Source organism: Rhamphochromis sp. 'chilingali', assembly GCF_963969265.1.
Source record: "Rhamphochromis sp. 'chilingali' genome assembly, chromosome: 18".
NCBI classification, from domain to species: domain Eukaryota; kingdom Metazoa; phylum Chordata; class Actinopteri; order Cichliformes; family Cichlidae; genus Rhamphochromis; species Rhamphochromis sp. 'chilingali'.
Window position 1 is genome coordinate 8,445,658 of NC_137945.1, and position 26,240 is coordinate 8,471,897.

Below are 26,240 nucleotides of genomic sequence, written 5' to 3' on the forward strand. Positions count from 1 at the left end.
CTTCTGGTAGTTCAATCCCCTCAGTTCTGACTACCTTCCCTCTCTTTGTTACCATCCGACTACACTTCTCCAGTCCGAACGACATTCCAATGTCATTGCTGTATAGCCTGGTAGTGTGGATCAGTGAATCGATGTCTCGTTCACTCTTGGCATACAGCTTGATGTCATCCATGTACAGGAGGTGGCCGTAGTCGGTATCCGTAGCCAGTCTTGTTAATGATCTCACTGAGGGGGTTCAGGCCTATGCAGAACAGCAGTGGGGACAGAGCATCTCCTTGGTAGATCCCGCACTTGATGGTGACTTGTGCTATGGGCTTGGAGTTGGCCTCTAGTGTTGTACGCCACATCCCCATTGAGTTCCCGATGAAGGCTCTTAGGGTCCCATTGATCTTGTACAATTCTAGGCATTCCAGTATCCAGCTGTGGGGCATTGAGACATAGGCCTTCTTGTAATCAATCCAGGCAGTGCACAGGTTGGTCAGTCTGGTCTTGCAGTCTCGGCTGATTGTTCTGTCTACCAGTAGCTGGTGTTTTGCGCCTCTGGTATTCTTGCCAATTCCTTTCTGTGTCCCGCTCATGTATTGACCCATGTGCCTGTTCATCTTAGCCGATATGATGCCTGACAGGAGCTTCCATGTAGTACTGAGGCAGGTTATTGGTCGGTAGTTGGAGGGGACCGGTCCCTTCTTGGGGTCCTTGGGGATCAGGACCGTCCGGCCTTCAGTTAGCCATTCCGGGTGTCTCTCGTTAACTAGCAGCTGGTTCATTTGTGCTGCCAGACGCTCGTGGAGTGCAGTCAGCTTCTTCAGCCAGTAGGCGTGAACCATGTCGGGCCCTGGTGCTGTCCACCTCTTCATACTGGAGACCCTTTCTTGGATATCTGCCACTGTGATGGTTACTGGACCCTGTTCAGGGAGGTCGCTGTGGTCTGCCCTCAGATCCTCTAGCCACTGAGCATTGCCGTTATGGGTTGCATCCTTCTCCCATATGCTCTTCCAGTATTGCTCCGTCTCCAGCCTTGGTGGTGCTGTTCTCTTATTGTTCCCTTGCCGCTGAGAGTACACCTTTGCTGGTTCTGTGGAGAACAGCTGGTTTATTCTCCTGCCTTCTATCTCTCTGGTGTACCTCCTCAAGCGGCTGGCCAAGGCTGTGAGTCTTTGCTTGGCAGTTTCCAAGGCCTCAGGTATGGACAGCTTGCTGTATTTCTTAGGCACCTTATTTGTCGCACCTTTCTGCAACTCCGTTAGTTGGCTAACCTCCCTCCGTGCTACTTTGATCTTGCCCTCTAGCCTCCTTCTCCATGGAGGGTACTGCCCCTTGTCGCTGTTCAACTTGTAGCCAAGCATCTCACTGATCACTGCTGCCGTATTGTAGATCAGCTTGTTAGTGTCGGTAATCGTGGTTGTAGGTATTGCCCGTAGTGCTGCATTAACATCATCTAGCAGACCTTCTGAGGGTACTTCACGTAATCTTGGTAACCGGCTACGGGGGATCCAGGTTTCAAGCTTGGCCATGATCCTATTTTTCAGGTCAGTTCCTCTCGCACTCAACGATCCTTCTCCTATCGCACTTGGGGCTATGTACCCAATCTCGGGTGGGGGTGATGATATCTCCCCCCTGACCTGGCGTCCTGACTCGTCCTTGCCGTAGCATTTGTGTTGTACCTCGTCAATCTCTAGCTGTGAGAGCAGTCCCTTCTTTCGAATGTTGGAACACTGAGCTACTAGTTGTTTCGCCGTCATTGTGGATGTTGGGTATCGAAGAATCCATAGGTCCCTCATCCTATTCATGTAGCCCCTTCCGCCGGGGTTACTTGCGTAGTAGCATTCCAACAACGCCCTGTTTTCGTCCCTTGCCCACCGATGCCTTCTTGTTCCAGTAGCCCATGGCCAACAATGTATCCTAGATACTTCACTTCTTCTTGTGCCCAGGCACACTTGCTCACAGTCAAACCAGCCTTCTGGATCTTTGCCATCACAACCTTTAGATACTGCAGGTGTTCCTCCCAAGACTCACTGTAAATCACCACATCATCCAGGTAGGCAGCTGCAAACTTGGAACAACCATTAAAGATAATGTCCATCAACATTTGAAAAGTTGCAGGTGCCCCATGAAGACCAAAGGGCAACACAGTGTACTGAAATAAGCCCATTCCTGGAATTTGGAAGGCTGTGTATTTTTTACAGGATGGCTCTAAAGGCACTTGCCAGTAAACCTTACACAAATCTAAGTTTGTAATGTATCTAGCCTTTCCTAAATGTTCCAGTAGCTCATCAATGCGTGGCATTGGATAAGAACCAAAACAGGAAATACTATTTAGCTTTCTCATGTCTGAACAAAATCGTAGTTGAGGTGAGTCTTTCTTTGGAACAAGTACAATGGGGTTTGACCACTCACTCCTTGATGGCTCAGTCACTCCCAGTTCCAGCATCATCTGAACCTCCTTCCTCAACGGTCCCACCATCCATTCTGGTATCCTGTAAGATGAACAGGTTTTGTGTCTTTCAAGATGATGTTGTGTGTTATGACATCTGTTCGCCCCGGTGTGTCTGAGGACAAAGATGGAAAAGATTGCCTCACCTCATTCAACTGATGCCACTGATCTTCAGTCAGATGTTCAGGAGGGTCTTCAGATTTGGGCATGTCTCTGAATGGACTCATCTCAGCTTCTCCAACCTCCAAAACGCAACTGTCTTCAGGCTGAACATCTTGTACCATCAGGATTTGCTTCACACCTGGTTCTGGGGCATTTCTGTCATGATACTCTTTTAACAAGTTTACATGTAGCAGCTGCTTCGATTTGTGTTTGTCTGGACAGATGACCTCATATGTCACTGGGCCAGTTTTTCTGGCCACAGTATAAGGTCCTTGCCACTTAGCCAGCAACTTACTTGGTCCAGTAGGCAAAAGTACTAAAACTCTTTGACCAGTCTTTAGTTCTCTCTCACAGGCATGCTTGTCATACCATACCTTTTGCTTTTGCTGTGCTTTCTGCATATGGTCTCTAACCGTTTTTCTGTATGTTTCCAGTTTGTATCTCATCTGCAATATGTAGGAAACAATGTTTATCGTCGAAAGCCACTTCAGTAGACCCCGGTGCCACTCCAGCCACCCAGTTCACCTTCAGCATGTCCAGGGGGCCTCTAACTTGCCTTCCACAGAGCAGCTCAAAAGGAGAGAAACCAGTTGAAGCCTGTGGTACTTCTCTGTATGCAAACAACAGAAAAGGCAACCATTTATCCCAATCTTTGCCAGTATCATCAATAAACTTTTTCAACATTTGACCACTCTAGCTGCCCATTCAACTTGTGGCCATCCCCACATTTTAGCTATGCGTTCAAATCGTACAAAGAAACTTTCAGGATCCTCACCTTCCCTGAAGTCAGGTATTCTTGGCTCACCTCCACGGTGTATTTCTGCTCTCTGCACTGGAGCAGGTTGAACAACATGCATTTGAGGCTGTGCATGCAGTGGTTGAGATGGAGAACGCAGCTCAGCTTGGTCCTCAGTGGCCCTGTGAGCTTTTGGAGTAGGCTTTTATGTCTAAAAGCCTGCTCCACAAAGCCTCTGGCCAGCTTTTTGACAGGCCAACAGTTAAGTATGAAAAGTCAGCAAAAAGAAAATAAAAACCCAATACCTTAAAATCAAGTTTAAGATTTTTAAATCTGAGATTTCAGTATTATGGATGATATACACCAAAGTATATTCATTTGTAATGCAGAAGCAGACAAACGGAATTCAAGTGGCAGCTAGATCAAAATGTTTCAGTCTTTCTCACCCTTGCTCAGTGCTGCAGTGTCCTTGAACTGCACTTTCTAGTGATCACTTGTCCATCACCCATAAAATATTATGCTCTCAGAGCTGAATATTGCACTGGGATGGAAGACAGAGAGCCTCAAAATGCACTGCTATAACACAGGGCTGAGTTTGCCGGAGCATTCAATCAATGCAGGAAATGATCACTTGAACCAGTTTATTATATTCTACTGTAAATGATAGCTTTCACACTGTGCAGAATGGAAGCAGTAAAGCTGTAAGATAATGTAATGAGATGTAACTAACTCTCAAATGGTAGACGAGAGAGGCTTCGAGTTGCAGACCCCTGCCTTTTGTCTCGCAGTATAGCGGAGATGCATTATTACCTCTGGTTTATTTTCATAAAGTCTGAGGTTGATGAAGTATAAGTAGATGCTGCTAAACAAGGTGAAATATAGCTCAAACAGAAGTTTTTCAGTGAGACTCAGCTTACAGTTTTCAAGATTGTGGATCTACTTTGAAGGAGGTGACGTTTAAGGAGCTTTTAATGGAAATTCACTTAGTGTTTGGAGCAACTGAATGTTTTTTCTCACTGGCTGAGAACACATATCACAGGAGAAAGTGGTGCAGCTAGAATCCTCTTCGCATTGTTTAAAAAGATGAGCAGTAGAAGAAATTTCATCCAGCCAATTTAAGTTGCAGTACTTAGTGTTTTTTGAGGGTTTTATTTTTTGTAATATGAAAGGGAAAATGGGCTTGCTGCTTGGTTCAGCTCACTAGTCAAGAAAGCAGCAGAGGATCCACCAAAATAGAAAGAATTTTCAAAACAACCAGCAAATTTCAGTCTGTTTTCTAAACCTCTTTTCCTCATTACTCCAAAAGCCTTAATAGATCTATAAAGCTACCGGGGGAACACATATTCCAAGCTGTGTACTACACGCCATTCAACTGTTAAAACACACACCACTACTTAGATGGAAACCTGTTTCCAAGAAAGGGTTTTCTTGATGCACTCTCAATACAAACTCGGATGTACTTTGTTGTATAATTCATTCAGAAAGAGTATCAAGTTTTTACTCCACTTTTTGCCCTCCATAGTTTCAGTGAAGTGTGTGTTATTTAAAAGCACCTTAAGGCTCATAATGGTGCACCCACAGAGAATTATCAGCTGACAGTTCTTTAAAAAAATATATATTTTATTTTAAACATACTTTGGCTCAGTGCTTTTCGTTTTAGAGTGTACAACACACTGCTTCATTGGACTTTCCACCATTCTCATTAACAGCATTCCCAGCCAAAAATGAAGTTGTTTAATGAGGGATAGACTTTCCAGTTCAAAAAGCTCAAATGAATAAAGTTAGCTGACCAACTTAGTGGAGCATTTAGCTGTGGTACAGACAGACTTTTTACTTATTAGTTAGTGGGTACAAAACTTGCTGTGTGGCCAGAGAGACAGATATAAATGAATATGTTAATGTTGTTCATATGTGCTAGATGTTTAATGAACTAGCTCTTCCTGAACAAATCGAACATTCTAGATTTATAAGGAAACCATATCATTTGAATTTACGCGTGATACTGCTGGAAAACAGTATATGTTCTACTGTTTGTCCACTCATAGATCATGGGAACACACATCACCATAGGGCTGGAATGTATCATTATATAATTTATACACTTAAAATGTTATAGTGTGTGATAGGTTTGTAGCTTGAACCTATTCGCTGGAACATTGAAGACAATATAATTACACCGCAAGCAAGACACGAAGTAGGCAAAGTTCTTCATGTTTCTCGTGCACGGGAGAGAACCGGACAGACGCCGTTCCTTCGCTTGACCCCAGTTGCTCTCGTTCGTTCTCCCGTAACACTGTTCTTTTATTGAGGCTACATGAATATGCATAGGTTCATTAACATATGACGTCCACATACAAACAAAGAGTACCGTGTGTGTGTGTGTGTGTGTGTGTGTGTGTGTGTGTGTGTGTGTGTGTGTGTGTGTGTGTGTGTGTGTGTGTGTGTTGCTGATCAAAGGGTCATATAACATAAAAGCACACAAACTAACATCCTTGGTCAGGAAGAGGGTAGCCTCCCCCTCACCCTAAATGGTTCACCCTAGATAACACGGTGAGGAAGTCCTGCAGTTCATCTAAACAAAAGGCACTTAGACTAAAACAAACATAGCTACGTTAATCCTACCATAAAACAATAAGACAAGGTACGACCTCTCTCGTGCTCCCAGAGTGCTCTCTAATACACACAAAGTTTGCAGACTATCACTACACAATTGATTATACACCTCTAAGCATATATGGTTAAATATTTCTAAGCATAAATGACAATCAACAATACAAAACCTAACATTGTGCGTCTACAGAAAGTCTGTGAGGGACTTGAGGGTTACTTTCTTAAATTCAAATGGGTTGAGGAGATGCTGTCTGGTAGATTTGCTGCAAGATAAAACAGACTTAAATTATACCTCTCATTTCTTTATATATTGCTTCCCAGGAGCCAGATATTCTTTTAATTTCGCCTTTCATAGCCAAAATAAATAAATAAATGGGAACAAACTGCAGTGTGATGCAAATAGTGTAGCCAGAAAACAAAGAGGAAAAGCTCAGGGACCGCATCCTTTTGTAGAATATAATCTGATGCTAAAGAAAGTTGTTTGGAACTATGTTGAAACAAGCTAAGGTATTTAGAAAGTCTGGGTTAAGAAAGAACGTATATTGTTTGAAAGGCAGTTGCCATAAAGAATCCCAGGTTGATTACCTGAAGTATAAACTGCGTGAACAGAGGCGAGCTGAACTCTGAATGTGAAGTGAGGCGAGAGGAAGAAAGAGAGAGAAGCTAGTTAACAGCTGGTGCATATTTGAGCTGACGAATGGTTCTCCATACTACGTGTAACACTCCTCTGCTGGGCTGTTTCTCATATAGCATAACTACCCCCCACCCCTGTTATACACACACACACACACACACACACACACACACACACGCACACATCACCACCACCATCACCTCCCCCGCCTCCCCCATTGCGTCCCATTCCAGCCTCAGCAGATACCCTCTGCTCTGTTCACTGCGCAGATCCAGCCCTTCAGTGGACTGTGCCATTTGATCCATGCAGAAGATGATTCACGCTTTGCGATCTGGGAAGTAAGGGCGGCGGAGGAATCCCTCCCTCGCCCCCCTCCTCACCACCTCCCCTCCACATCCATAATTCAGCATTTGCGCTTTCTTCCTCTTCCTCCCCTATTTTTCTTCTCCTTTCCTCTCCTCTGACTGCTATTGCTGCTGCTAAACGTGTTTCCTCCTGTACACCATCCACAAGCTGAAGTATCAGTCATCTGTAAACCGCCCATCTGGAACTCAAGCTGCACAGGTAAGGTGAGAGCAAAACAAAGCGCATTGCCTTCATAAGCTTCAGAGTTTGTGGTGTATGAAATGTATGCTGGCTGAATGCATCTTTCAAAGTCTTGTGGATGAGTCGCTTCCCAATTTATTGTTTAATTCACATTTAGTAGCAATTAGATCTTTTTTTCTTCAGGAAGGATTTGGTGACACTGTTGCTATGGTAGCTTAGTAAACCAGCCAAAAGCTAACTATGTAATGGTCTTTAACACATCGGGGGTGGGGGCTACATTAGACATTTCTGGAGCATTACTTGATGGCATACAATAAAGTTTAATGTCCCCTTGCAAGTTACTAATCCCAAACCCCACCACAGACAACCAAACGCAATCATGGTTCCCACAGTCTGCAGGCGCACTGTCTCATAAAGAGAAACATTGAGATATTGAGACATGTGAATTCAGTTAGTGAACTCTTGGTGGAGCTCAAAGGAAACTGCACTGTGTTGCTCTGCCAAACAGAAGCACACTTGCTGGCTGAAACCCACTTCTCGGTATTTTATGGTACATCCTGCTTCAGTGGGACTTGGCATATATGGCCTGCATTTGTATAGCGCTTTTCTAGTCCATAGGACCCCAAAGCGCTTTACACTACATTCAGTCATTCACCCATTCACACACACATTCACACACTGGCGATGGCAAGCTACATTGTAGCCATATACCAACTGTTGATCACAGGAACTGTGGAAAAATGCATCAGAGTTTCTAACTTTTAAAATGGAGCTTTTGTATAAATGTGTTGAAATATGCTGCTGAAGGCACTCAGTTACTTATTGTCCTTCTTGCTGGTTGTTTTCCTTCAGAATGGGGGGTGGTAGGGCGGGGGTGGGGGTGAAAAACAAAGATTTTTATGAAGTTAACTGTTGTACTGCATGACAGATTTTTTTAGTGCATTCTTCTCTATTATACTCACACTCACACACACACACACTCTCACACACACACACACACACACACACACACACACACACACACACACACAGCAAAATGTGGCGAGAGGTTGATATGCAACCCCAGCCCGAGGGAAGGGAATTGATTTGATACTCTGTGGCATAGCTTTAAGTTGATTTCATGTTGACTCTCTGTTTTATAATGCAGCCGGTGTAAGACAAGCTGCTGGAAAGAGCAAAAGGGAACAGACAAAGAATGTGTAACATCTCAGTGAGGCTGGCTGTTGATGTGCTCCTACATGAGAAAGTATTGAGGTGCACTGAAGCTGAAGTCTGACGCAAGATTGTCAACACAGCTGGATTTCAAAGAGTCTGGCTCCGAGTGTGATACTGTTGAGATTTTTTTTCAATCGAGTAAGACAACACCCTCAACACTCAGCAGTGATGTTTACTGAGTAAAACAACCCGTGAGAAAGCAGATTTCACCGCTTGTTCACCGTAATTGATTTGGACTCTTTCTAGTGTTGGTTTTATGTCATCAAACAGATTCATTTTTTTATTATTATTATTATTTGTGATATTTGTCATGTCAAGGCTTAGTGTGCCGTACGCGGTCATGTTTTTCCACTTCTGGCTAACAGCATTGTTAAAGATTCTCATTTGAATGGGGCACCAGCAGCACTGTGGTTTAAAAAAAATCCAGTATTTTGTAAATGTATAAATGAAATTGTAAACAGTTTATGTGAACAGTTATATTTGTCTTAAAATGGTATCGTAAAAATTTTGTAGTAGTTAAAAGAATCAAAAACAGAGCATCATCAGTTTTATATCAGATTGGCTGTATTTACATTGATTTAGCCAATGCAAATTTTGTTGTTGTTTTTTCTCTCAAGCAACATTTTTAGCGATGTCACAACTCTCCTGCTAATCTGTCTTTAAAGAGGTGTTCATGCTGTGCACTTCTAAGAGTTCACCTTTAAGTCTCTTTCTGCCACTGATGTCAAAGCTAATGTTGCACCTTGTAGATTTTGAATATCAATATAAATTCCTGCGGGAGTGTTCGTTTTTTCTTGTTTTGTTTAGTTTTTTGTTTTTGAATGAGTCCTGAATGCAATTATACATCGTGATTAATCTTAATTTTCCAGAAATAGAACAACCATATTGTTTTCAATGGAGCAATAGCTGCGGCATGAACATATTAGAAACCAAGATTTATTTAAATCTATATTGGGTGTGCAGTATGATAAAGAGCAGTATGTTTACCAAATTGTTCTATTTTGAGTTCACTGGCGCTCCCTAAGTCATTGCATTGACTACAAGAGATTGCGATCAACCTGTTTTTTCGATTACAGCAATTCCGCAGTGACCGTGTTCAGCCGTGATATCAGGCAGTTTTCATGAAACTGTATAGGGGTGGGGGGAACAACAGCAAGACAAACAAAGGCAACCCACCCGTTGGTAGTGTGATAACATTAGAACAAGTTCTGCTGACATTTTTCTAATTAATGACATCTTGTGTCAACTGTATCCTTTTAAAACTTGGCTCCTGACAGGACTCCTGAGGGCCGTACTTGGCAAAGTGTGTTGAACCTAAAGTCAGAGTTTCAGCATCATAAGGGCAATTCTGTTTTTACCGTGCTAGATTTCTATGGTAACATCTGTGCTACAGTACTGGGTTCTTTTATTATTATTATTATTATATATTTTTCATATATCTGCATCACTTGCTCCCCTGACTCATTCTAGGCAGCTCAAGATCAATCCATTTTGTGCAGAAGAAGAGTTCATAAAGCATCAATTGTCCTCTTATTTGTAGGCATGCGCAGACTCTGGTCTGCTCTTCAGGTCAGGCTATCTATTCAGCTGTCAGCATATGCTTGATTTCATGTATTCTTCCTACCAACTTACCCAAAGTTACTCTTAGTGAACAGAGCACTATTGAACTTTTGGTGGCCATCTTTAGATTTTCCACATATAACGCAAAAGACATTCACAGACACTGTTATGAAACTGTGTGTTTACATTTATCAAAATAGCCTCAGTCTTATCCATACAATACAACCGAACAAAGGGGGAACTAAATTTATGTCAGATCAGTAAAATAGATACTGTTTGAGGATTACTAATACAATATATAGAACAAATATGTCTTATTGTCAAAAAACATGAGCTGCATTACCTAATCAGACATTAACAATTATAAAATTGTGACTGTGCACGATTGTGTACAGCCCAGCAGAGGTTCAGGAAATTTCATTATGCGAATGAAATCATGAAACATAGAAGCTGAGGCATAATTCATTAATAATGAACATAATGCTCCTCTTGTTTGAATAGGGCTATTAGCAACGGATGGTCTGCATCTGGGTTTCAGAGCTAACAGGATTCCATTGTTGCACTTTCCGTATAGCTGTTGATTAAAAATGCCTCCAGCAGATAGGTGGAATTACCTGATACTGGAATACAATAAGTATAATGGTGCCAGTGCTAAATTACTTTCATGCCACAGACTGAACTCTGCTTGACATGAACGACATGAAACTTTAAATGAGAACAAGAATTTTACACTTCTCAAATAGCTTGAAATACAGGGTTGAAAGATCCTTCCAATTTTAAGGCTGCAACATATTTTTATATTTGCTGCTTAAAAATAAACATTAACTTTCAGTGATGCAATAGCTATATTTAGTCAGCAGTGTAGGCAACGCTGATGTTTATCTTCTCTATACAATCATAAAGCTCTGCCTTCTTTGTCTGTCTTCAGTCTGTGCGCGATAGATTTCCTTCAGATGGAAAAGCTGCCAAAATGTCTTTCTACTGACATGTCAAACTGCATTCAGAAGAAACTCAAACCTTTATTCTAACCCCTAGCTGACATCTGCCTCTTTTAGAAAATAACACTCCGAACCATCAAGAAAATGAATCTCCAAGTGGCTGTACTTTAAGAAGCCTAGTGTTAAAGCCAAATGGATGATTGATCACTGTCTTGCTTTAAGAGTGAGGAAGTTGTGAATACGAGAGGGAACTTCACACTCTGCGAGCACGATACAAAAGAACGTTCTCTTTATTTGCATTTTACCAATTAAAAAGAAGCGTTTCAGTATTTCACATAAAAACTTTTATATTCAAAGTAATGGAGGGGAGAAGACAAAATGTAGTGCAGAGAGTAAGACAATTTAATAAAGCTGGAACTTTGAGGGGGAAAATGAAAAGAACAAAGTTAGGAAAGTAAGCGGCTTTGTAAATGTTTTCCACCTTTGAGGTTTTGCTCACTTTAAGAGTTTTTTTTTTTTTTTGAATGTGTCCCTGGGGGAGCATCATGGCTCCAGATCCTCTTTGTGTGTCTAGGGAAGTGCCCTTTAAAAGATTACTTTGATGGCATTTCTTAATCATTACTCAGCTGGAAGTGAAAAGATAGAAAAGCTGTTTGAGAGGGGGTCTAACAAAGCAACAACAGTTCTGGGCAAATCCGAGATGCTTCCTCTAGTTTGAAAACACCTTCACCAGCTGAGCGTCTGTGATTCATACATCTGTTTGTCTCTATTTTAGAAGCTAGAATTATCTGCTTAGCAATGAGAACAAAGGTATTTGGTTTTATAACAAACTTTTCACATCTGGAACTTTTCCAGTTTTTTATGACCTTCACCTTATTTTTCTTCTGTGTATCGTTTTGTATTTTTGGCCGTGCAAACTTACCTTTACTAATTTACCAACACATTCTCATTTCCAAGGCACCAAATAGGATCGCATATGTGAGATATGCATAACGTGTTCTTTTCATCTGTGCCACATGGGTCAAGGCAATATTAGACACTGAGAGCAAATTGTTTGAAATGGTTATTTCTTGTCATACAGACAACCAATATGGTTACAGTATAATAAAAGTCCACAGGAACATATTACAGTGCTCAGAATTTCAAGGCAGCACTGAAAATAAGGATTGAAATGTTGAACTACACATTGTTTAGGTTTAAACTTTAAAAGTTGTCTTGATGCATGCTCAAAAATCCAGGTAAGTAAATCCCAAAAGGTTGATTCTGTTCATCTGGACGTAGCACTTTCAGCAGGAGAAACATTTCGTCACTCATCCAAGTGACTTCTTCAGTCTCAGCTGACTGCAGGTTTCCCCAACCATATAAACGGTATATTTGTACTTCGAAGAAGTCACTTGGATGAGTGACGAAACATTTCTCCCACTGAAAACACTATGTCCAGATGAATAGAATCAACCTTTTGGGATGAACTTTAAGTTGTGTATAAAGACAATAAAGAAACTTGTGTCACTGTAGAATTACATTCTTTCTTTGCTATCTGCAACAGGTACCAAACATTCACAAATATCTAAATATAAATATAAGTTCCATTCTGTGTTGAGATGATTCAGTAATGTTGAGGTCCGAGCTCTGGGGAGGCCAACAAATGACTAATAGTATTTCCAGATTGTATTGCATGGTGAATCCAAATCTGACAGTACTTTTGTTTCCATTAATTTTGACAACACCATTGGCTGAAAGGCATCCCTATGACAGTCTCCACCATGTCTTTAGATCTGCTGCCACTGCTTTTTAGTCCAGTTCTTGCATACTTTGGTATGCCTTAGCCTTTTTTCAGTGCTTCCCCTTCTTAAGAAGGGATTTTTCCAATTTCCCCAACTTTCAAGACAAACTTCACAATATTGTGAGATATATAAAGTTTCTGGCTTATAGCTCTACATATACCCCCCTAAATTACTACATGTCTACAATACTTATGTAAGAAATGTGTCCCTTTTAAGGACTGAAAGATCTGTTCACACTATTTGTATCACTTTTCCCAAGAAGGCTAGGAATGTTGTCCCCTGTGTGACAACTCAGATAGAATTAAGAAGTAATGTCTTTTGGATTAAAATGCCCCGTTTCACAATGATAGCCCTCCACAAAATGATAAAGTGCATTAACATGTGACTCCAAGGACTCCCAACCAACCTACTGAATGTGACAAGAAAGTGAGACCTAGTTGCGATACAGGCTGTAACCTGTTTGGTCTCATTTCATTGATCCCCAGTGATTCATTCCACATGGGGCACATTCATTCTACCAGCCATGTGTTTACTTTGATCAATGGGTCCAGTGGGTAAATACAAATGTCTGCTATCTTTTCCCTGTGTCCATACTAATCTCCTTGTACGTTCAGGTGTTGTTAATATATTGCAAAGATACTGATCAACAAAGAACAGAGGAAAAGTCTTTCTTTCTTTCTTTTTGAAATGAAAATTATTCTCTCACAAATTTAAGAGAAAACTGGAATGCAGTAAAGCAAAAATGGTTCAAAAATGGAAGATCAAAATCATAGTTTAAAGCCTCAAGAGGCAGAAATACCTTCATGTGGCCAGTGAAGTGGATGTTGTTTTGAAAAGGTCCAGTTTTTCCACAGCTGATCTGCAGAGAGATTGCTCAAAGCAAACTCCACTGTTGTGTTAGGGAAAGAAAATCAAACAAAAAACAGAAAGTGATATATCTATATATATATGATACATACCAGAGAAAGACAAATGTTGTTGTTTCGAGTGTGTCAACATAATAGGATGACAATATATTTGATCCAAGCCAGTTTAAGTAATTAACATCACGCACTCTCTCTCTCACTCATACACACACACACACACACAGGCATTCAAACATTGTGGTGCATACGTTTGTGGATGCGCCCAATCTGTCAAAGTTGTGCTCTGTTTTTGGAGTATCTAAGTGCCTGCTTCAATTCACTGTGGGGATTCCACTCAAAGTGACGGTTTTAACATAGACTCAGGTTTCAAAGCCTAATATCAGACTTTAATGAAATCCTTGAGAAGTTGGATCAATGTAAATACTTCTTTATTATTATAAAATGATGACAAACAAGGTCTGTTTGTAATAATGCAGGAAGTTATTGTAACCTTCCCTCTCTAAAATACTTCAATTAATATCTTGACAAATGGAACTTTCACAATAAAAATAATGTCATTTATTATCCAAAATTTAGGGTTAATTCACAAAAACAGTTGCCTTTTGTATTGAAAGATAAAGACCTTATAGTGTTGGATAGAAACTCCAACAATCAGCCGACTACCTGAGAGCAAACTCTTGGGGACAGTGGCAAGGAAATCTTTCAGGAAGAAACTCTGGCAGAATTGGGCTCAGGGAGGGGCAGTGATCACCCACAACCAACTGGGGGGGGGGGGTGGGAAAGAGAAAAATGATGATCAGATATGGAGAAAGGACAAAACACAGACTGTGGGAGAAATTTAATGACATTCCATCTGTTCACTGATGCATGACATGTGAGTGAAACGATCGGAGTGGATAAGAAATACTCATTCTGGGTGCATCATGGGAAGTGTCCCAGAAACCTGTAGCAGAATAACGAAGACGTGGTTCAGGGCCACCAGATCCAGCCCTAATTACAGTATAAGCTCTATCAAATTGGAAAATTTTATGCCAAATCTTAAAAGTTAACAGGATACCTATTTCTGAGAACTCCTAAGTGGGAGCTGGTTCCATGGGAGAGAGAGTGCAATCTGACACTGAAGTGCTCTATTGGGATTTTATGCTTCTATGAGATCCTTTACATCCTTTAGAATGATGGCAGCATGTTAACATATGAAAAATGTAAGACAACCTTACATATACAATACTGTGCAAAAGTCTATAGCCATTGTTCTTTATATTTATCTGTTCTTTATATTATGTCTATAACATGAAAACATACATATAGACACAATAAAAGAGTTTGAACAGTTTTAATGATCTTAAAAGTAAATATTTGGTATGATCACCTTTGATCTTCAACAAAGTCTCAACTCTCATACGAAAGTGTTTTTTTTAAGTAATCTTCAAACTTAGTTCTCCAGACTTCTTGGAGGCCATTAAAAGCTCTTCTTTGTATGTTAACTGCCTCTTTGTTCCATTCTCTGTTAAGTTAATCCCACACTGCTTCAATAAATTCAAGGTCCAGGCTCTAGGAAGGTCAATCTATGATTTATAGTAATTCCAGATTATATTGCATGATGAATCTCAATCTCACGGTACTTTTAATTCCACTGAAAACACAATTGGCTGAAAGGTATCCCTATGACAAAGCTTTTACCATGTCTTAAGATCTGCTGCAGATTTTCAGTCCAGTCCTTGTATAATTTGGTATACCTCAGCCTTTTTTCCATACTTCCTTCTTAAGACCGAATGTGTCTGATTTCCTCAAATTTGCATAAAGGCAAACTGCACAACCTGCTGAGATATATCATGTTTCTGCCTTATAGCTCTACCGATGCCTTGTTTTTGCAAAATTTGATGATGGGGGCATGATTATACAAGAGCTTGTATGTGAGGAGAAGGATATTAAAGTCAATCTGGTTTTAACAAGGAGCCAGTGAAGAGAGGCTAATATGGGAGATTATGGGAGAACATGTGAAATTCTTGCAGAATTGACTTTGGTAAACCTACTCACTGGAAAGCACACAAATATAGTATTTCTTTTAAATATACCAAAAAGATGAAGAGGTTGAGCATGTAATATTTAACCTTGCCTCAGAGACATAAAAGCTGCTATGATAGACCTCTGTAGCATTAGGTGGTTTTACCTTCACAGTCGGCATTGCAAATGCTGCGCTGAAAAGATAAAGTCTCAGTTTTAATCGCTTCCGATTCTAAATTAGCGGTAGGTCTAATAACTACTTTTATGAGTTTTTCCCCACGTGAAAAAAGTCGTTATCCAGTATCAGCACAGTATGACAGCAATATTCTCAGCAACAGCAATAAAGCTGCTATGTATCAGGTCACAGGCTTTGACAGTCTTTGTTTAAGAATTCAATGGACCTACAGGGTAAATGACAAACCTGATTCTGTCTCAAAAATATGGCAGTTTGCAACAAACAGCAATCATGCATGTGAACTAATACAATCATAATCTGGCCTCAGCTGAGTCAGATCTCAATGGGTGACACGGAATGACAACATTTAAGCGCATCAAAGGCCATTGAAACGAACGTGCAATGACTGTGTGACTTGTTAAAACTGCTCATTTTAACAAGTCACTTTATCTTGTCTTGCAACATTACTCAACAAGGAGTGAATGTCACTTGCTGCTAAGGCAATTTAACTTGTGTAAAGAGCTCTTGCAGATCGATTTGACTCTTGAAACTAGATGAGCGGCCTACCTTATTTCAAGATATTGACATAACAAACAAATCATTGCATTTTTAAAGTAGTAAAACTGATTTCACTCAAGAACACACTTTTTATCTTACTGAGGTTGAGCGATTTGCTTTAATTTTTATTGCTTCAAGGATTTAGGGGAACCTCTGCAAACCAGCTAAATTACATTCAAGAAAGGTCTATAAGGTAAATATCCATAGATCTATTTTTAACTCTTAAAATGGATTCAGTGCAACAGAAAAAAAATCCCAAATAGATTTACCATAAGAGATATCTCCTGACAGCTGAAAGATAAACTCACATAAAATCAATATGCTAAGGCTCTTAGCAAGATCTATTAACATAGGGGATTAAATTAGCTGCTATTGTCAGTTACTGAAAAATGTTAGGATGCTAGGAAAGATGTGATATTTATATAGATAGCTTTTAATATTTCATTATTTATTTTTTGTCAACCACCCATCAGGTATTTCATGGGACTGTGGCACAAATGGCCTTGAGTAGGTGAAATGAGGGAGGAGGGGGTTGAGTATTCCAGTGTGGAGGTACAGTCTTTAGCCATGACCTATTCTTTTTGGCCAATGGGAAAGAGAAGTGTGCCGGCATGATTAATGGTCATGATTACCTACTCAGAAAATGTGGTTTTCTGGCCCAGCAGCTTCACTTTTATGACTTAAACCTGGGGCAAGATGTTTCATCATGCAGGCAAAGCTGCACAAAGTGCATAGGCTACAGAAATGATGTGTGATGATGACCAAACATATCACTGATGAATTGTTTACAGTCATGTGTTTGACCTAAAAGGTAAAGACTCCTGTGGATTATTACATGTACATTTATGATGATGTTTACCTAAATCGGCATCAAGAGTTTGCAGCCAGCGGGAAGCTACGCTTCTATTTTGCTCTGTGCTTGTGGGTTCAAAACAAAGAAGGAAAAAAAAAAGACTAATTCAATTACAAATTGTAGTGAGTGGGAAAGTGCTTTGTGGTTTAAAACACTTCTAAAATTCCCATCAATGCAGGACCCGAGTCTTCACTCGCTGCCTCATATCGTGAAGAAACTGCAGATCAAAAGAATCCACTGAGCCAGGAGGGATTCACTGATGAAACCAAAAGATAGTCTTTGCATTTACCAATCCTGTCATGCGTTTGTGCGTTCAGTCAGGCATTACAACCTGTGCATATGCTGGAGCTTGTGGTTTTGTTTGTCCTTGTTTCTGCAGCACTTGTGTGCTAAGGAGATACCAGATGATGCTCCCAAATCATTAACCTAAAGATAATTCGTGCTACAAATACCACAGTGGCCCTCATTACAACTCAGCAACACTCCACCTCCACCAAATGATTCTCCATCGTGTCACTAAACCTCAAAGGTTAGCCGCTCTAAAAGGTTACAGCTGCGTGTGACATTTCCCTTGATGATTTATTTGGCCCTTTTTTTGATAAATATCAACTAGGTTGTTGTTGCCATTTCGACTTACTTACTCATTAAGCTATAATAAGTGACTATATCCTATATCAAGTGAACTGTTGAGGAGGAAACCAGGGTCATATTATTTGTCTATAGTATAAATGAGCATGGATATTGACAGGGGCATGAAGGCTTGTCATTGATCAACCGCTACCAGAATTTCACCAGCATCAAAAGCTTTTACAGCACAGTTCGTGGCAAACTGCAACTGACATAAATATTAAAGTCACATTAATTAGAGGGGGGTAACAGAAACATCAAGTGAAGAAGAAATCTATCAAATGCTAAGTAGTCTAATAATCTTCCATTTGCTTTTTTTTGGCTTTAGAGCAAAATTTCTTGTGGCTCCTGCACTGCCATCCATCACTGAGCAGCTGAAAATATGAGAACTGCTGAGGTCATTCCAACAGTACAGAGATTTTTGAAAGTGAGAAAAGCTGGGTTCTTGGCTCAGTAGTGGCTGCCTCACTGGTAATGATCAACAACCTTATCAAACCCTGGAGATATATTGCAGTCATTTTTTGCACTGCGGAACCTTAAAATCTTTGTTATAGAAGTTTAAAAAACTTTAGACTGGCGCTATATTGCCTTTGAAATTGACTTGAAGTGCAGCTGCACTTTTTATGGACAAACAGCAGCCCTTTCTCTCAAAGCCCTTGACTGACTATTTTAGCTTAAAAAAAAAAAAAAAAAAAAAAAAAAAAACTAAACATGTTGGTCTTTTGAGATATCTGATGCTGGCATGCATATTTTTTCATGATCTTGCAAAAAAGGACAAAACTAACAACTCAACATACAGAGGTTGGACAGAGATTTTACTATATTGACATTTAAGCAACAAGGCTTTGCTGCTGCTTTCGTTTGTCAATGATTAGATTATAAACAATTATTAGAAATATAGATTTTTGGGGGATCATTTTGTAAATGCCTTATCAACCATATAAACACCATTTTCCTGTATCAAATCGATTCTTCAAAGCACGCAGTACACCTGAGGCGCTGCAACCAGGACACAGAGGAATGAAATGTGTCACTTCTTCCATACCCATTTCCGTGCAGACTCAGTCATTTCTTTAATGATTGGCAGCTCATGTACTGCTGCCAGGGTTCCCACTGCAACAGCTCAGCATTAGGTTTATATGTCGCAGAGCCACTGGGGCACTGGGGAAGTTTGCTGCCACTATGCATTCAGTGTGAAGCTCCAAGCTGTGGTCTCACCCTTACTCCTATGCCAAAGTTTCACTGTACCCTGCTGTTATTTCTTTGAAATATCTCAGTGCCTTGAGCAAAAATATTCTAATAGTGCCCCCCAGCTGAATGGCTCAGACGAGACAGTTGGGGGGGTGTTTAGACTGAAGATTAAAAAGATAAGGGTTCCCTGGCTGAAATCCTTGCACTGGGAGGAGTGAATCATATGCTTTTGTGCAAAGAACACGTCCCCAGGCACTGCAGCGGAAATGCTCTGTGGCCTCGAGTGTCGTTGAAATATGTAGTTTTACTAAAGGGCTGAGAAATAAAGTGTATATGTTGTGAAACGGGATCATTCTTCAGAACAAGAATGCAGATTCAGCAAACCTTCGCCAGATTAATAAATATTATTGTGCTGGGGTGTTTAATTCTTGAGCTCGTGTTCATGCTCGATTCAGTCAGTGATCCTCTGAGTCACGTTTCTCACAAAGCAGATTAAACCTGCCGAACAAAAGTGTAGGTGAAATCAAAGCTGGGCTCAAATGATGGAATTCATATTCACACCAGTCAGAGTTAATGTAGCATATATGGTTACTTTAAACGCGTACAAAGCTTTATGGCTTTGGCGAACAAAAAATGCAGTTTCAGCACAATGTACTATAAGCAATCACCGAAAAACTGTAACAGACAAACTGCTGAGTGAACAGAAATTTGTGACAATTAGCACTTTATCAAATGTATTGCACAGAAGCTATTTTCATGAGTGAATATTTTTTTAAATCATGCAAGATGATTTCTGCATTGAATAAAGGTTTTATATAACTGCTTAAGTCCAACTAAACATCCTTTTAGCAGTGCACACATGCATACCGTAACTTGTCGCTCCTTTAAATGACCCCCTCTGTAATGCAGTGGTTAAATCATACCCCATGCACCACTGATTTCTACATATAGGTACATTTGAACACATTGTGTGCTTAACATATGTAATGTGAAGCTCACTGATGTGGAAACGAAGAAAAAGAAGCATGTAGCTCTAATGTAAAGGAACTCCCAGTCGATCTTTCCCATGGTGTGTTTATTTTAATCACATTACATGGCCTGTTAAGCCTGTAACCGCCTCTATGATCATAGTCTGATCATATCTGTGTTAACGTTCATTTGGGGAAACATGTTCATTATGTAAAATGTATACATGAAAGTATTGTAATATACCATAAAGGATCTTCACGATACCCTGCTAAATCATGCTATGATCTACTGTGTGAACAGCTGCATGCTATAGGGTAACAGCAGATAAGAAATCACATATCTCAGAAATGTGAATACGTAAGGAACTCAGGCAAAGTAATGAAAAACCTTATTTTTTTCTTTATAACCTATCTTCATCAAAAGCTATTTGCATATTTTCTCAACTTTTTGCTACACTACACTAAGGACAGATTGCATGTCTAGCACAAGGCATTTACAGAAAAACAAGCTCAAATGAGAACCTATGGACTGAATTTAATTTGGAATTTATAGTGTTCTGCACCTGTCTGTGGGAAGAAATGAGAGCAACATGAAATGCATAAAAGTCGCATCTAATGGACAACAGAGCCCTAATGAGGGCCACTGTGGTGTTTGTAACAGGAATTATCTTTAGGTTAATTATAGAGGCATGTGGGGGTGGGGGTCATCAGAGAGTTGCTTAACAAGCACAAGCAAACACAAATAGAAGCACAAGCTTTGCTTCATATGGTCAGGCTTTAATGTCTGGATGCTCAAAAGCAGAGACACTCCATAAAGCATTTGGTAAATGCAACATATCAGAGGGTCTTGCGGTTTCATCAATGAATCCCTCCAGGCTGCCTTGAATTATTTGTTCAGCAGCTTCTCTGTGATATGAAACAGGCAATCAAGATTCAGATCGTGTATTGATGGAGATTTTAGAAGTGTTTTAACCTCAGAGCGCTTTCCCGTTCAGTACAATCTGTAATTGAATTAGTCTGTTTTGTTCTCATTTGAACCCACAAGCCTGCAGCAAGATTGAAATTAAGCATCAAACTGGCTAAAAGCTCTTAATTTCAATATATGTAAAATGCTCACATATATACAAATATATAAGGAGTCTTTACCTTTCAGTCTAAACATGCAATCTCTGGTAATTTTGATACTTTTTTTTTTTACGTTTGGGCTACATGTTTGCATTGGGTTGCAGTGGGGGGTTCCCCCCCAATCCGAAGCTCTACAACAAAAACCCGTCTGGCATGTGTTCTGTATCTAGCAATTGACTTGGGCACCACTCAAGTCTTGTTTCCTCTGTTTCTGTCCACAGTTATGAAACATTCAAAACCAAGTTTCTCTGTGTATCCACCCATGGTGCTGAAACACTCAAAGCCCTCTTGCTCACTGTGTCTGTGTGAATGAAAGTGTTGATCAGAGTTGCTTCATCTGTCTCTATCCATGGTACTGAAACGTGCTAGTTCAGTCTCTTTGCTTAATAAATCTCATAATTCCAAGAAAAGAAAGAGCATATACTTCATTATACTTCATTTATTGGTTTTAATGTAGTGATGATTTAGGATATGAGCCATTTAGGACATGAAGCAAACATAAAAGATTTGCTGCTTTTCAGAGTTTGATACCGGTCTAATAATACTCCCAGCTATAAGAAAACTGCCGCTGTGCACGGGGCATCCTCTGCAACCATGTGGGACTTTAAAGAAAATCTGCAAGTTCCACATGCCTCCAGGAAATCAGTCATAAATAAAAAATAAAAAAAAATTAAAAAGACTTGATGTGTTTGGCAGCCTGTGCACTTCTTTGGGGAAAAGCCTACCAACATTGGTGGTTTACTGATCAAAGACTCACCGAAACTACTGATGTATGACAGCAAACGATGCTGTCAGGGAATGATGTAGAATCTTTGTTGGTCACAATTTAATAATTATGGATGTCAGCTGACAGAAAAGTCTCTTCTTTGACAGATGTAGGACAAAGAAAACATATTCTACGGGCTGTACTGGGATTTACACCAGTCAGAAACAACACTAAAACCAGCTACCTAATAATGTACTGGTCCCTTCTTCTGCTTTACTCTGACCCTTTGGCTTCAACATGGGGCATCTGGAGATGTCCAGTGGTGTCTGGCAAAAATACTCTCACAGCAGATCCTCTGGGTCCTGTGAGTTGTGGGGAGGGGCTTCAATGGATTTTGTTTGTTTTTGTAAATCCCTTAATGGATTGAGATTTGTGGAGTTTGGAGGCTCTGCCAGTACCTTGGACTCTATGTCATGTTCCTTAAGCTGCTAATAAGCTGTTGTTGTAGTGTGGGCCCATTGTAGTGTGAGCCTCTATAATCAAAAAGTGTTGTTATGAGTACGGGTACTTGTTCTAGATTAATGTTTAGGTGGGTGGTACAAGTAGAAAGAATGCCACATTGCATTGTAACATCTTAATGTCACTCACCTAAACTGTAAATGGTGCATTGTATACTGTGGATTATGTGCATTATATACCTTACTAACATGAATGAATGTTAAGCAGGTCTATGTTTTGCACAGAAATGTGTCAGATATTATAAGCAACACAAACAACAAGCACAAATCCAAAGTGGCTTCCAAACTAATAGTTCATAAGTCCCTTCTGTCTAAGCTAAATCCACTCCTGAATGACAAAGAATAACCTAAATTCACATAAAAGACAGCAGCATCCACTTGAAAAACCCTTTCAATGATAGCTTAGCCTTAATGAAGCAAAAACCTCTTGACAGGCACAATACCACACAAGACTGAGCACTGCATTCACTTAAATTAATAATTATCTATGAAACCCATATTTAAACCTTTACAAAAATAATATTAATACAATGAAACTCAAATCATTGCCACTGGTAAAATAACAAAATGCAAAAGTTCTTAATAATAATAAAAAAGCCAACCTTTTAATAAGTGCTGAGCACAGTGCAGAATAAACTAAATGAAGCTTTATAGCTTCTTTCCAAGTGAAATCTTGACAAAACATTATAAATCACGGCCATTGCCTTTAAATGCTGATACTGCATTTTCCCACTCTGAAACGATTCCTCTGAGGTCTTGGGACGTGGGGTGGAAAATAAATTTGATGACCAAAACTTTAATTATTTGGGCATAAAGTGGATTCATTGGAAGCGGTCTGTGCCTCAGACTAATGCCTGTGACAAGTATATGAACATGGACGTCAAACATAGATATGCCTATAATAAACTGCCACTGTCAGGCACAAGGATGTGTTGGCTTTAAGGACACGTTTTTATTAATACTAGAGTTGCATGAATGTTACATTGACCATATCTAACTAATCAAAGCCATTACACAGAATCGTATTATTGATGGTAAATTATTCATAAATATATGCAGTGAAGTGGTTGTTACTTCAAAATCCAACTTAGCCACCTGAGTAAAACTGAAGCTTGACTTCAGGGACTTCAGGATGTGCATGACGACTCAGAGATAGAGGGTCTTTGTCTATGTGAATCATTTCCCTGTTGAATGATTGCCCCCTCAAGTCTTTGAGCAGCCTAAATATTCTCCACTTTATTACTCATAATGCACTGCTGATTGTATTACTCACATCTGGGCAGACTGGATTACGGTAAAGCCCTTTGACTCTATCACTGTTGATTTCCCTTGAGGCATTAGAATGAACTTTAATGAATCTCCATTTTTACCAAAACCCTTGCTGTGAGCTACCTTAATTTTGCATGCCACGGCCAATAAATGAGTCCAATGCCCAGACATATTAAATGACTAAAGGTGGCAGGTTTTGACCCAAGTCAGTAATTTCTGATTAAGTTCCATCAAGACAAAGTCCTTAATGGGAAAAAGTTGACAACAGAAATTGAAATGTTTCAAGCAGTGACTCGGTGTATTACTTGCCAGTGGGTCATGTTTGGTTTGTTGAACACAAAAAATAAAAGGTTAGGCAAGAGTGCAATTAGATTCAGTTTAATTAGAATAACAAGAGAAGTTAAAAAAACTGGTTGTGTTGTATACAGTATACAAATAATGATTACAGCAACCTTTTTGGAAGAAAGATTTAGGCATTTGCTCTTGATATGTTTTGTCATGTTTGTTTGTTTTTATAGTCATTACACATGCTTTAAAGATGTACTTCTGTTATTTTTCGTTATAAATAAAATAACTCTTAGCAGAAAATTTATTTGCATCAACTTGACTTGTTTGTTTACACCTGCAGATCTGGGTCACTGTATTTTTGTTACTTCTTTGCCTTAAAAAAATGAAAGAAATAAAGCCAAGTGTTGCACCATTCCAGATCCTCCCATAACAAATGAGTATATGCTTTACAGCACATATTCGGTTGATATAATATTTATGCCTGATTTATTCCTAGCTGTGGATTGCTGGATGCAATCCCCAAGCTCCCAAACAGCTATCATTCATTATAAAGCACTTTTCTATCATTTATCCTAAGAAAAGAGGAATAATGCATTCAAACCATATCCATTTAACTATTTGCTTATCACTGATGAGGAAAAATTCAAGCTTATTAGACTCAGCTGATTTGGTAAAGAGCACTGGCTGAATTCTTTAAATGTATTATGCAAACGTAGAAATCCAGAACCTAAATCTAATCTAATAGACAGCGGTGACCTGACATTATTCTTCAACATGATGCAACTATGTAGCAATGTGAGTTAAGATTCAGCACATCTGATGCAGGGATTAAGTCAGCACTGTGTGAACCCTCAGTAGCCGCTTCTCCACTGACCTCCACACTGAGCGCAAAGGTTATGTCTTAATTGGATAAGCTTCAGCAATGTTATGTACAGTACGTATCTGCAGTCTGATGTCTTCTGTAGACAACATTTGTTGGATATTCCTTTAAATGAAATGGGCTTTAAATGCTTGAGTGTTCACCCTGCACTTGTTTGCTAAGAGTGGCGAAACCTAATCGTTGTGGTCAATTCTGGGATTCTAAAAATATTTTAGTGTCGGGTGGATGGATTAAATATGACTTTTGTGACAGCTGTAAAGGCTCTTGTCAAAGACAAAAACAGTAAATCGGTTGTTATTACCAAAGTCAAAGAGCCACAGCAATGGGTAGTCATAGAAGGGAAACCAGAACACGGCACCATTCATTCTAATCCAAGAACCAGTTTATTTAGATGCAATTGTCTATTTTGAATTCATGTTCTATCTCTCGAGATGCAGCCCCATCACTCTGACCTTGAAACGGTTTGATATCAGACAAATCGTAGAAAAAATCTGTGATCACCACAAACTAACCATGAATAAGCATAAAACAAATAATACAGTTTTTATTGTGTGCTGTTGTAAATTCCATCCAACTTGACCTTAAATAAAATGAATACATTATGGTTTGTATTTTTCAGCGATCATGATATGGTCTCATCCCAGTACTCAGGCGCTGACAGTTACAAATTTAAAACCTCACTGTAGCTTGAATAGTCCTGGCATTTTTAAGGTACTTACATTTTAATCTGATAACGTCACGGAAAATAATCATTTTACCAGCTTTGGAGCCCGAGGATGCAGGATTGATTGTTCTTTTTTTAGGCTGCACATTTGTTTATCTCAATGGAGTTGAGACCAGTCATGGTGACAGCATGCCAATTTCAAGATCAATTGTTGGCTCCTTGCCTCCGGTCTTTGCATTGCATTATCATAGTAATGACTTCTTGACCCTCCCCCTTAAAGTCTGCATCTGCAATCCCAGTTGTAGAGACAAATGGTATACCTGAAAGTCATTTGTGGTGTGTAATGGATTATTCTCAACAGGATGTTGTGTATTCTCATATCAAGTGTCATTACTGACCATCCACGGAATGGTTATTATGAGCTGTGATGGTAGCGGTCTGTCTCCCATTAAATGTGCATATTTTGTTTTTATTACCACTTTAGAGTAACCACTTGCAAGTGCTTGCAGTTTTTCATCTGTGAATGTTACTGTAAGTATGTAGTGTAGGTAGTGTAGGGCACACCTTCTAAGGTTCTATTTTAATTTCTAGTTATCCAAAATGTGCCTAAATCAGCTGTCTCATGTGTTCAACTTTCCAAAGCTCAGAATGACTGTTTTCATGTAGAATTGCAAAAAGTCCAAATAGAAACAAGCTGAGATTTATTAGATTTTCAGACCTTGGCTAAAACATGTACTGTACAAATTACTAATACACTCTATGATAATAAAGAAGTAAAACTGAATACTTACACATTTGATCTCTTCACCCTTCAGCCAAAATTTTCCCAGTTTGCATCTGGTTGGGAACCTCTGTAGCATATCATTCCCCATCTTTGTCATTTTCTAATTTCCTGTCACCTTTCTACTGCCAGGAATTCACTGAAGATG

General features: G+C 39.7%; 1 protein-coding gene across 1 annotated transcript in view; it reads left to right on the top strand.

The window, feature by feature from the left end:
• The first annotated feature begins 6,891 nt into the window (after window positions 1–6,891).
• Window positions 6,892–26,240, top strand: part of LOC308385801 (cadherin-18) — a 203,395-nt gene continuing 184,046 nt past the window's right edge. The window contains exon 1 of the mRNA XM_080864946.1: window positions 6,892–7,140. The gene's annotated coding sequence lies outside the window, so the exon portion shown is untranslated. The remainder of the gene's footprint in view (window positions 7,141–26,240) is intronic.